The 13702-nt window shown below is 45.6% G+C and overlaps 1 protein-coding gene across 1 annotated transcript in view; it reads left to right on the top strand.

Moving 5' to 3' along the window:
- LOC137273702 (nuclear hormone receptor FTZ-F1 beta-like) overlaps nucleotides 1-13702 on the top strand; it is a 63874-nt gene that overhangs the window by 27284 nt on the left and 22888 nt on the right. The window lies entirely within an intron of this gene.

The following is a 13702-nucleotide window of genomic DNA, read 5'->3' as shown; positions in this document are numbered from 1 at the left end:
TATTTAGATACAGATTCCTTCATGTACCATTGTAGTTCATCATTTGACCTCCTTTCCCTCATGCACCAATGTTTACAGTGTCATCATTTGACCTCCTTTAACTCTCATGCACCAGTGTATACAATTATATTAAATCGTGTATCTTCAGTATATAATTGTTCATCATTTGGCTTCTTTTCCCCCTTATAGTAATGTATTGAATACGTCATCTTTTGACCAGTAGATGGCAATTTTTGTAGTGGCAGAGAGTCTTGTGATTTCTAATAGAAAAACTTTGTTAGCTTTAGAAAATCTATGCAAAAATCAAAATCCATGTTTTTATTTCCAAGTGGTTATTGTTGTGTGCAATCAACATGTTCAGTGATTGTACTACTAGTAGTATTAGTAGTGGTGGTAGTGACCTCATCAAGCATATTTTCCAAGGATAATGGGTCTGTGTGATCTTATGTTGTCACTTAATTGCCATCTCAGTGATCAATGAATGTGAAACTCCTCATATCTACAAATAATGAAGCAGTCTTCAAGAGGTTTGAATATCATTTAGCACCCATAATGGGTGAGTGAGTTAATGTTTAGTGTCACATCACCAATATGTCAGTCATATCATGATGAGAACAATTCATAATTTAAAAATGATATCCACAATAGAAAACCCATCGATGGCTATTCCTCAGTGACAGCTGTCTTACTGAAAATGATTTTCTACATGGTGTAAGTAGTGGAGTAAGTGTCCTGGTTATCTATTCCACCATAGTACACTGTATAGAGATGCTTCACAGAAACCTGTGCTCGTGGGTTCAAAAAGCCAGTTCACCCCAATTGTTTCTAGGTTTATCAAACCCCAACACAAAGGAATTAGCATCTAAGATCAGCATCTCTTTGGCCTTCCCCTCTCAAAAGAACACATGCCATAATACTATCAGAAGAAAGTTCAAAGAGGAGCAACACCAAACCCACTCACTGATTATTCCTGTGTTTTTTTGGTTTTTATCCCCTGGCATGTAATGCAGGGGAATCTAGTCGACGCCTTGTCTGTCTGTCCGTCCGTCCATCTGTAATCATTTTGTTTCCGGAGCATAACTCAGAAACCGTTTCAGTATTTTTAGACCAAACTTCATAGATTGAATAATCTCACGGAAACTGTCAGTTGTGAATTTAGCTATTTACAGAGTTTTGACATTTTTATTGTTTTTGTTTTTCCATGGAACATTTCGATGTGAGTCTAATGGTGGGGTGGACTTCGTTTGCGGAGCAGAACTCAAAAACCGTTCAGTATTTTTCTACAAATGGTTGCAGATATGTGTGGCAGACCCCAAAGTGGTGCCTTTTGCTATGTACATGTTTTTGTGATTTCTTGGTTTCCATGGAAACGTTTCGGACTTCGTCTCAAAATTGAGTGATGGGCTTTGTTTCCGAAGCACAACTCACAAACCATTCTACATTTTCCTACAAAACTTGTTAGATATATGTGGCAGACCCCAGAGTGGTGCCTTTGCTATTTACAGGTTATTGCTATTTCTTATTTCTTCAATTTCCATGGAAACGTTTCGGACTTAGTCTCAAAATGGAGGGATGGGCTTCGTTTCCGGAGCAGAACTCAAAAACCATTCAATATTTTTCTGCAAAACTTGTTACATGCATCAGTCAGAGCCTAAAATGGTGCCTCTTGGTATTTACAGGTTTTTATGATTGATGTATTATTTTCTCAGTTTCCATGGAAATGATTTGGACTTTTTCTCAAAAGTGAGAGGTGTGTTTCGTTTACGGAGCACATCTCAAAAAGTTCCTAATATCTGTCAGCAAAACTTAGTAGAAATATGTGACAGACAGTAGTATATACAATGGGGGTTCTGGACCACTTTCAAGAAATGTCTCTACAAAGCCTTATTTAGTAAATAAGGCTTTGGTTGGGACCTTAGATCTTGCTACTATTACCCCTACTACAAAAAGGTTGGGTGTCTATGAAACAGTTTACCGTGTATTGGTTGGAGGTAACACTGTGCCGTACGGTACGATCAATAATTCTTCTCTTACAAACCCCCTACCCGGCCCATCCCTCAAGTAGTACAAGTTAGGTTCGTCGGCTTTTATATCCACTTTATCTATGTTGTAAGTTTTGACTGACCATATAGGATCGGTGGCCCGCTTACGGCTATCACCCTCGTGTTCCCCTACTACTTAACGTCTGTGCCTATGTTATGTTTATATCGATGAAACAGTTTAACGTGAACCGCCTACGATCTCTTTGGTGTTCATAATAAAGGCTTGCTGGGCTTTTTGTATCCCCTGTACTATGTACTTTTTTTTCTCGTCCTCGCTGATAGCAGACTTACGAGACTTGGATCGAATATCTTGTTTCATTCCGTTATATTTTTTGAGTTCAGAGAGGATTGAACGAAACTCCTCTTCTGAGATCTTACTGTCAGAGAGTGCCGTAGAAATACGCTCACTCACTGTGTTCAGCTTTGCTTCGGCCAGAACCCTGATCTCGTCGTGTTTCAATGCCTTACGATTAAGTCTGCGTGATACTAACTTAAGCGCCAATCCTGCCAACCCTGCCACCCCTGCCGTTATTTCAATACCTAGCACTATAGGTGCAGCCACGATGGTAGCCAACAACCCAACGCCTGTCGCCCCTAGTCCCATGCTGGTTGCCATAAGGGTAGTGTCAGCCCCGTCCACGATATTGAAAGCTCTATTGTACTTTTTACATAGAGCTTTCCGCGTGTCACGGTCTTGTTCTAGTTGACGTTTCACATCACATAACTGCCTCAAGCGGAACCCATCTACGGTTTCCAGCGTCTTCGCTACTTCCTCTACGACTGGGTACAGACCCATCCTATAATGTATATTTTGAAAGATATTTTAATTGGGTTTCAGTTAAAAATCTATCAATGAATTTGAAGTCTACAAGTTCTAAACTACTAGTCAGGGCAATAGGTGAGAGGCTAATAGAATTTCCTGTTGTAATAGAAACCCCACGGAGGCTTATTAAGTGGTTTATAGGACCCGTGGTATCCTGTTGTATAACAATACGACAATATTGGTCTATGTAAGACCAGCGTATTGACACCCCGGGTAAAATTTGGTGTACTATTGGGGAGGTTCCATGGAATAAAGACGTAAAGAAGACTTCTATGATGAGGGTGAAAGGGGAGGATATTCTATCAAGATTACTGCTAAATGTTAATTTATTGTTTGGATAAGCACTTAACCCCTTTTTTTCGTAACCAGTAGATGCTTTGTGTACTAATGTATTCTCCGGAATGAAATCCCCGGCCCAGATACCGTTGTTCTTAATCTTAGAGACAACCCCATTATTTAATGTGATATAAGGTGAGGTGAATGTTAAGTTGATCAGCCATTTGGGCTCTTTTAAATCTGGTAACGGCACCCGTCTGTACACGTTGTCTTTGAAGTGCAGGATGTATAATTCATCTTCCTCACCAGGCTGATCGAATCCCTCCGTATCTCCTAGGTCGTTAAGCGTAGTGTTGGGATGATGACTGGTCATTATTATACTATTACGATATAATTTCCAACTGGTTTTTTGATAATAATTCAGGGGTGAACTTCATACCCATGAAGTGTATGCTGTTAGGCAGGAAGATCTTGGTTAGTGATATCTTGTTTTCCACGATCACGTTGACCCCCTCCAGACTGGTGTCGGCTCCAACACCCACCCGCACGTAAACGTTGCAAACTTGATACTGGTGTCGTTTCACCCACCCGAGTTTGATCCCATTCACGATCTCGACATCATTCCCCGATGGTTCCCCTAGGTAGACTTTGATGATCAGTGTTGAGTTTGCTGGTAGACTCTCTAGTATCTTGACCACGCCTTCGAATTCAGACACCAACTGCAATGTCACGTTTTGTATGGTCAGTTTACTCGATAGCATGTGGGCTGCTATAGTGTTGACTGGGCTGACGACTACGCTACGTCTCTGAGTTGGGACGTAAGCCACGAGCAGGGTTCCATTGTTCACGACTTTGTTTAGGTGGTTGTCTTTGTTATCCGTGAACACGTAAGGGGAGACGAGTCTAATATTGAGAAACCAGTCGTTATCGGGTAACAACACCCACTTGTCATCTTCGGTGAAGACGAGCATATATGGCTTGTTTCGGGCAACGGTAGTGCTCTCAACATCGTCTAAGTCGAACAGTTTACCCCCGAACGATGGGTATATTATCCAATCATTATTACCGGTGTTGACAAGGGCGTACTTAGTGTTGACTGTTGCTCTTGTGGTATCTACTATATCACTTAGGGTTCCACCGGAGGGGATTTCAACGCGTTTGTAAATGTTGTTTTTCAGTTGCAAGGCGTACGATTTACCATCTACTCCGGGAGCGTCGAAACCGCGCGTGTCTCCGAGGTCGGAGATCCCGATATTGACACATTTTTTCACTCCGGGCCCTTGTGCGCTGGTCATTTTACATGAAGCGTTAAGCTGAGGTATCCTATATTTACAGGATTATGATTTATATCTAACACCGATATTGTCAGCTCAGGTATGTTGCCCTGGGTTAATCTCTTATACTGCCGTGGTGAAAACGACTCGGTTCTACCGTCGTTGTATTTCTCAGTTTTCACCGGCACTGCTCTCAGTATAGTGGAAGGGTGACCTCCTTGAATGTTGTACGTTGTGCTCACCTGACCGAGATGAATGTACAGCTCTCGATACGGTACTAGGTCGGGTAACTTCGTGCCTGTGACGGTTGTTGTTGGTTTTATCTCGTCAGGAGACATACCGAGTATCCTCGCTAATGGTCGGCCGAGCCTCAAGGGGTTCCTTCCGTTGTTGATTAACACCACTGTACCGTTTGAGTCGTTCATCTTGAGTTCGGCTCCAAGGGGTTTGAAGACCTCGTCGTTTAGAGAGCACACGCTGTAGTAGCCGTCAGTTATCTGACTGCGAGTTCCACTGACGAACAGTTTATTGTTGCTGGCGTTGATGTTAGTCCATTGCGGTAGGTGATATCGCAGAGTGCGACTTCGAGTTGACCTGACGTGTTATCGATCGCGTGCGTCAGCTGAACGGCCTCACCGCTCGTTATTCCTGGAAGTGTTATGTACATATTATAATATATGAATTCTATATTATAATATGGATTTAGCACACTTGAAAATCGTGGTGAATGTAGATGGTACGGGGTTTAAAACAACCTTTATTGATATCTTTGAAAACTATATCGTGTCCGTTAATAACGCGCAGGCGGTGGTAAACTGGAATCAAAACCCAATGCAGTTTTGGCAGAACCAACTCAACTTTGCTGTGTGGTGTGCGACGACAGGGTCGGGTGTGACACTAGACTACGGTATAGATGAACTGAGTAAGGCGGTTATTTTGTTTCATATTTATTATCAAACGAGATGAATATTGAAGGAAATAAGTGCTCCTCTTCCCCAAGATAAAGCGTGGAGTATGACGAATAACCCCTATGATAGACGCGCTTATGAACGTGTTTGTGGGGAGTTTGAGATTCCAACGAATAAAGACTTTCGCCTTCCTGGTGTGAACCATGGTCTCGGTATAGTTCTCGTGTACTTCTACAGGTCCGGAACATATCAGGCCGGTTCTAAAGATGGTTCATACAACCCAAACCGTCATACATTTACAGGCCCCACAACGAATGAAAAGATCCATGTCAGCTGTATAAAGCAAACCAATCCTGATGCAGCCACAGCCTGGACTAAAATGATCTCAAAAACATCGAAAGAATTCACTCGTGCTGGTACAATACGCTTGAACGACTCGATTCGAACGTACGTGTGGGCGCTGTTGGGTGCGCAGTCGATGACGCGTTCCAACATCCTAGGTAAGGGAACTGCTTACGACGCTCAGACACAGTTCGTTGCCAACGTTGATGATGCTATCAATGCTCCAGTTGATCTCCCGAGGGCCATCGACCGTTACCAAAACGTGTTAGAATACGCCAGATCGAAAGTCAATTACGTGTTCGGCGTGGGGTTGTACATGGCTCCGAGTGATATGCAACTGAGAGTAAAAAAAGTGGTGGGTTATAACAACAAAATAGTCATAGCCACGGCGGATCAAAAGTTGGGTCTCAACCCCGATATTAACACCCCCTATATCCCACACATCCCACCACGTGAAACGGGTATAGTGGCGCCACCCCCAGAGTCTAAAGTTCATGTGCCCCCCACACACCCCAATATTCAGGCCTCCTATCAGCAGCATATTGATAATAAAACAGCCCTGGTGGTTGGTGGGGTAGCTTTGGGACTTATTTGGTTAAAGATTTCTTAGCCGCTACGTACACCAGACCCGCCACGGCGACGATGGCTGCCCACATGTTTTGACTGAGCCACATGGCAGTTTTAGCCAGAGCGCCCAACAACCACAAGACGATGCTACCCAGGATGCCGGGAAGGGCTTCGGCGGCTTTACCAGCCAGTTTAGCTAGGCGTTCCCCGAGTTTTTTTATCCAGTCTTTAACACCACCGCCTGTGGGAGTTCCCCCGCCGCCAGGTGTGGGGGGTGTGGGGGTTCCTCCCACCAGTGACACCACCAGGGTTGATATGATGAAACCCAATGCAGTCAGAATACTGGCGATGGTGATCCCTTGCTCCCGGAACAATATCCGAATCCTGTCTGCTAACGTGGTGTCTCGGTAGAGGACTTGATTGATGGTTTCCCGTATTCGGTTGACCTGGGATCGAAGCTTTTCTTTGAAGGAGGATGCTGTCTCCAGCCAGGTCTGCCTTTCCTCTTCCAAATTACGTATTTGTCCCTCGATGTGGGCTTTCAGATCCTCGTCATCAGTTTCACCGAGTTTTTTCTTTTCATAGGCGATGGTGTCGTCTATCTCACTCATTTTGGCTGTGCTTTTCGCGAGATGTCCGCGAATGGTTTGCATCGTCAGATCCAACCCCCGCAGTTCCCGAACGGTAAATTCGAGCCCCGGGAAGGGTTTGTTCTCGTAGTCGGCCAACACCTTTTTAATATCATAAGTCATGTTTTGATCTGATATGGCGTCCCTGATGTCTTGCAGACCTTGAACTAACTTCGGAGGATACTGCTTAGGTCGCGCGCCACCATAATCTATGAAGCCTAGTTCATCGCGGATAAAGTCATTCCCATGTTTACTGCCCAATGTTGATAAGGCAAGCGGTTCTCTAGTGCGTTTATTCATGAGATCGATCTCCGGGCGAGACTTCAAACGCAGCGTGCCATTGCTGAGGGTAAACCTGTCATAGTACCTTCCCAACGGCTTGAGTTTGGATTTATTTTCAACTGCGTTGTAATAATCGTCGACGGCGCCCTTAAGGAGCTCGTCACCTTGCGAGAATGAGGTCTCCTGGTCATCATCGAATGCCTGGGCACTATCACCCGACATCTCCGTCATATCTATGTCTTCATCCATTAGTATTAAAAATATATTTCATTTATATAACAATGTACGGTAGAAAATTAGATCCTTTCAGAAGATTGAGAGAGCCATTAGGCGCCAGAGCCGTGCGACAGTCGGTGACCATCACCAACAATCCCAGCAAGATAGACCAGAATCAAACTCTGCTGGTTAGATTTCCAAACCTTGGTGAGAATGACCTCATTGTACCAGGCACTGTTCGACTGGCGTTCAATATCACGTTGACCTCCGACAACGACAAACGCGCGCTAGTGTGGAACGTGGGTCGAGCCATCATCAAGAAAACGACCGTCAAGATCAGCGGTAACGAGGTGCTGAGCATCGACGACAGCGACGTGTTTCACTGCTACAAGGATCTCTGGAAAAGCGATGGAGAACGAGTCAATAATGTGTACCAGGGTATCAGCAAATCAACCCTGGCGCGCATAGGGTATGTCTTCACACCAGACCAGCTAGACAAGCTATCGGACGGTGAAAAGGCCATCGCTCGAGCATACGGGAATCGATTCTGCGTGCCGCTCGACTTCGAGTTGCTCACGGGACATGCGCCGTTTTACCAGGCCGCGCTGGGTGATAGGCTCGAATACGAGCTCACGTTTAACGACTATAGCAAAGTAGTGCGTACGCCGAACGGTGATGAGGCCAGTTATGCCATAGACAACATCTCTCTGGAGTTCGACATGGTCACTAGCCCGGAGCTGGCCAGGCAGGTTCGAAGCCAGTACTCTGGGAAGATGGCTATCCTGTATGATCGCGTACTGAGGCATAGATCAGTCGTGCGAGATAAGAGCGACACTGTGTGGAATATCAACCTGAACGTGCCGGCGCGATCGATGAAAGGTATCCTGGTCATCCCCGTGGAGGATTACGAGCCATTCCAGAGGAACAGCGAGAAGTTTTTCAACCCCGAGATTGAAAAGGTGGAAGTTACCATCGAGGGCGTGCCCAACCAGCTGTTCAGTCATGGTATGAGACCCCACCAGCAGTGGGATGAGATAAAAAAGCTACCAGTGGGGGCCCAACATTATATAACAAAGGACCTGGACCTCGGCTCCGTGCAGATCGGTGAATACCTGACCACCAAGTACGCCTTATGGTTGGACATGCGATCCACGGATGATGATAAACTGCACGGTAGCGGGCGCCGTATAGATAACGGCAGCGAAGGGATAACCATCCAGATTACTAAGAAAGCTCAACCCGCTGGTAAGTTGAAATTATATCTGTACGTTATTATGGACGCGCAACTTAATATAGACAATGGGAGATTCGTGCAAGCCATCTACTGATTGGGGGTACCCCTGGGGGGTGTGGGGGTACCCACAACTACCCACTGACCCACACTGCGCCATAGTGTGCGGGCAGACTGGCTGTGGGAAGACCGTTTTCGTGTTGGATATGTTAGAGGGTTACTACAAGGATGTGTTCGATAACATCGTTATCATGTGCCCTACTCTGAGCATGAATAAAACGTACGCGCGACCTTGGGTGATGACGGACCCGGACGTACACAAAATCGACCCTGGAACACGCCTGCAGGACTGGTTGAAAGCTCTTCACGAGAAATTTAAAGGGGAACCGACGCTGTTCATACTGGACGACTGCAGCGCTAATCGCGAGATAACAAAAAAGAGAGACATGCTATCGTACCTGGCCTTCTCCGGCCGGCATGCAAATCACAGCGTCTGGGTGCTAACGCAGAAGTTCAACTCGGTGTTGAAAGACCTCAGGGAGCAGACGCGATGGGTGGCCATATTTCACTGCAAGGACAGGGATTCGTTCGAGGAGTGTTTGAGAGAGAACGATGTGATGAGCAAATTAGAACGGGAACGGGTGAAGAAACAGCTCGCTGAAACTAAACACGCTAAGCTCGTGCTAAAGACCGACCAACCAGTAGCATATATAGTATGCTAAGCAAAGCTAATCAAAGCTAAGCAAAGCTAAGCAAATGCTAAGCATAGCTATGATATTTGAAGTATTTGTCGTGTGCAACTTAACCTTCATTTCTCTGTGTTTTGTCTGCATCGGGTATTATATAGTTAAAACTAAATCTTACTTGTTATATTATAAGATGGAGTGTGAGGAATTACTCGAACAGTTGGGGGTCTCCCCCACGCCGCCGGCAGGCCCCACTGATGACAAGCGAGAGAAACTGGTGGCGTTGGCTGTTGGTGGCAAAGCCAAACATTACTTTGGAGACTACACTCCGGATAAAATTCACAAAATGTCAGCCGAAGAAATCGATAAGCTGTACGCTAGATACGAGTCCCGGCTCGGAGCAGAAATGACAAAGACAATAGGATCGGCTATGACCCAGATATACACCGGTATTGTATCACACTTCCTTCCTATTCCACCAGAGCGCCGACTTTACTTGTGGGAGGACCTCAAGAAAGACCCTTTTATCGAACACGCCGTGAGCTCTATCAGCTGCGGGCTGTACCACAAATATGGTATGTTGTTGGCTCCAGTGACGGCGGCGATTATCACAGCAAAACATTGTCAATTTGAGAGAAAGAATAATAATAATAGTATAGATGGATGCTGCTCCCGAGGTGACGGAAGTGACACAGGAACCAGTGAGGGAAACCCCTCCCGAGGTGATACCCCCCACAGTGAGGGAAGTGACCCCTTCAGTGGAGGTACCCCCAACAGTAACCAGACAGAAGAATCCTTAAGAGAGTAGCTGCCGGTAAAAAACGGTGGTGTAACCAACATAAAGTGACCAACCCAACCCGACTGTTGTTGGCTGTAGGTGTAACTGCTGCCTTGGCTATCTCATGGTTATACGTGGGGGTACCCTCCCACAGTGAGGGAAACTCTGGGGGTGTGGGGGGTACCCCCACGCCGCCGGCAGGCCCCACTGTCGACCCGCATATCATGTTATAATTTTAATATTTTATATCATATACATAATGTCTGAGGGGAAAACGTTCGTCAACGACGCATACCACGCCACAGTGGTCGCCAGTCTAGCCGTAGGGTACGCTCGGTTGACTAAAATGGTGCTTAAACAACCAACTATCAAGCTAGATTTCAACCTGCAGGATATGGGTATGCTCATAATGAACCTTGGTATGGCGATGGCCACAAAAGACATCCTAGTAAAACAAGGGATAATACCTGAAAATATAATGAAATAAATATAGGGATGGCCACGATAGCTATGATGGTCGGTGGGGCGTTAGTGAATGCCCTGGCATTTTCCGGGAGTAATTTCCTCTTCTCGAAACTACGAGATGATCACGCGGCTGAAATACAGGAAGAAAGGAAGCGGCACGATCTCGCTACTGAGAAATTACAAAGAGCACAGGCCGAGTACGCTAAAAAACGTCTCCAGAGGATCGATTTTATTAACGAACAACTCCAGCGTGAAAACCATGCCGTTCAAACATTCAACGATGTTGATGAAGCAATGAAAGAATACTACCTACTAACTGGTAAACAATTGGAACCGCTCAATAAACCCACACTCGCTCAGTACTACACACCATCCAAGGGACAAATGAATCGTGAACTGGGCTTCATAGTGTTGGGTATAGCAGCTACTGCGTTGGTTGCGAAGCAATTAAATTAAAATACCTATATAAGTAAACATGAGACCCGCTCCATACCGATGCGAATACATACTTATGGGGAAGACCGAGGCCTGTGGTAGGAAATGCAGGAATCAGGGGTTCTGTTGTTTCCATATGGGAAGTCCTAACTACACGTGTTCTGTGTGTGGTATCGGGGTTAAAGGACATTACTGTCTATGTAAAGCTCACGGAGCGAACGTAGTCAGACATCAACTCATCTACGAGAATAAAAAAGGCTACATAAAAGAACGTAGGCGACTGCTCAAGATAGACTCCAATGCGTGAAAGGGTTACCTCCCTTTACTGTGAAGCAATTAGACATTGGTTCTCTTAGGTGTAAACACTATGACTACTGTACGCGAGCTCAAGCGGGTCGCAAAACAGAGAGGTGTGATCGGGTATTCTCGAATGCGAAAGTCAGCATTGTTGAGATTACTAGGTTTAGAAGCCCCTCCTTCAGTAAAACAATTAAAAGCTCAAGCAAAACAGCTTGGATACACGGGTTATTCAAACCTGGGGAGAGCCGGGTTAACCGCATTGTTATCACATGCCCCCGTAGCACGTCCCACTGTAAAACAACTGAAAGCCGAGGCACACGATTTGGGTTTAGGCGGGTATTCCCGTATGAGAAAACCACAACTTTTAGAATTATTACGACAGAATAGAGCTATTGACCTACAGTTCGTGCGCACTGAGCGCGCTGTAGGCAACTATTTGAGAGGTTGGCGCATGCACGTTGATAGAAACATAGACATTACAGATATCAAGCCTCTAATAGCTGATAAGGTCAACCAGGAACTAAATAACCTAGGAAGTATCAAGTTTCAGATCACAGTGAAAATGTCGCTCGATAAGCAGGTTGGGAGTACCACTGAGTATGTTCAGCCTTACTTCCGAGGCCAACAAGAGGTCGTCACACATACAGAGACCATTGACGCATCAATCGACACCAGTTTTCAGCAGATACGAGAATACCTAGAACGCTACACACACTTGGGGTCCGGGTGGGCTATAGATAAAATCGATAATGTCTATCTAGACATAGCTAACTACGTGCCGTTCAGAGGCGGATCATACCTAGCCTTGCCTCCCTACTATAGGAACAAACATGCTATAGTAAACGTTAAGAATAGAGGAAACGATTGCCTGAGGTTAGCTATCAGGTCAGTCTTATTTCCAGCTGGCACTCATTCAGATAGGCTTTCTAGCTATCCCCAAGACGATGGGCTCAACTGGGATGGTATAGATGAACCCACCCCCATATCCCAGATCACTAAAGTAGAAAAACAGAATAATCTGGCTATAAATGTCTTTGGGCACGAAGGTAACACAACAATAGTACACAGGGTCAGGACGGTGAAGGATCGCCAAGTTATCAATATATTCATGATCCAACGAGGTGAAAAGTATCACTACACATGGATAAAACACTTTAGCAGGCTGTTGTATGACCAATCGGCACACAGAGAAAAGACCCACTTCTGTGAACGATGCCTACATGGCTTCACCCGAGCTGATTTATTAGAATCCCACCGGGATGATTGTCAAGGTGTGGGGCAGACGGCCATACGAGTCGACATGCCTAAGGAAGGTGATAATATCCTAAAATTCAGTAACCACAAGAACCAAATGTCTGTGCCTTATATCATATACGCCGACTTCGAAGCCTTAATGGCTGCCGCCGGCGAGGCTCCCAGTGGTGCCTTTACCCACAAGACACAAGAGCATAAAGCCTGTTCGTTTGGATACATTGTCGTCCGTTGTGACGGGGAAACGAAAGCTCCGGTAGTGTATAGGGGCCCTGACGCAGCTGAAAGGTTTCTAAAGTGTTTGCAGGAGGAAGAAAAAATTATTAGGAATGCATTGTATAGAATCGCTCCCATGCGTCTGACCCGAGTCGACAAGCTAGCTCACAAGCGTAGCACTAAATGTCACGTGTGTGACTCACCACTTAACGGTGATTCGGTGAGAGATCACTGCCACATAACTGGTAAGTATAGAGGCGCCGCTCACAACGCGTGCAACCTCAAGCTTAAAATCAACCCTAAGACAATAAACATCCCCGTTGTCTTTCACAACTTGAGAGGGTACGACTCACACTTGTTCATGCAGGCCATCGCGAAAATCGATGGTAATATAACGTGCATCCCCAACAACATGGAGAGATACATCTCCTTCAGCTTAAACGGACTTAGGTTCATTGACTCGTTTCAGTTCCTCCTGTCGTCACTCGACAGTCTGGTCAAGGCCAACAATACCTTCCCTATCACCGATCGATACACAGACGCCGAGACTAGACCCCTGCTTATGAGGAAGGGTGTGTACCCCTATGAGTACATGGATAGTTGGGTCAAGTTCACCGAGACCAGACTACCCCCTATTGACTGCTTTTATAGCAAGCTGAATGAGGCGTCCGTCTCACGAGATGATTACTCGCACGCGACTAACGTATGGAATAAACTGGGTTGTAAGAACCTGGGTGATTATCACGACCTGTACTTGAGAACAGATGTACTGCTGTTAGCCGACGTGTTTGAGACGTTTAGGCGGACGTGTTTAAAGCAGTATAAACTCGACCCCGCATGGTATTACACCAGCCCAGGTCTGTCATGGGACGCCTTGCTTAAAAAGACAGGAGTTAATTTGGAATTGCTCACAGATTACGACATGCACCTATTCATTGAGAAAGGCTTGCGAGGTGGAATTTCCATGGCATCCAAACGATA

Source organism: Haliotis asinina, chromosome 2 (genome assembly GCF_037392515.1).
Source record: "Haliotis asinina isolate JCU_RB_2024 chromosome 2, JCU_Hal_asi_v2, whole genome shotgun sequence".
NCBI lineage: Eukaryota > Metazoa > Mollusca > Gastropoda > Lepetellida > Haliotidae > Haliotis > Haliotis asinina.
The sequence above is the reverse complement of the archived record's forward strand: the minus strand, read 5'-3'. Positions and strand labels throughout refer to the sequence as shown.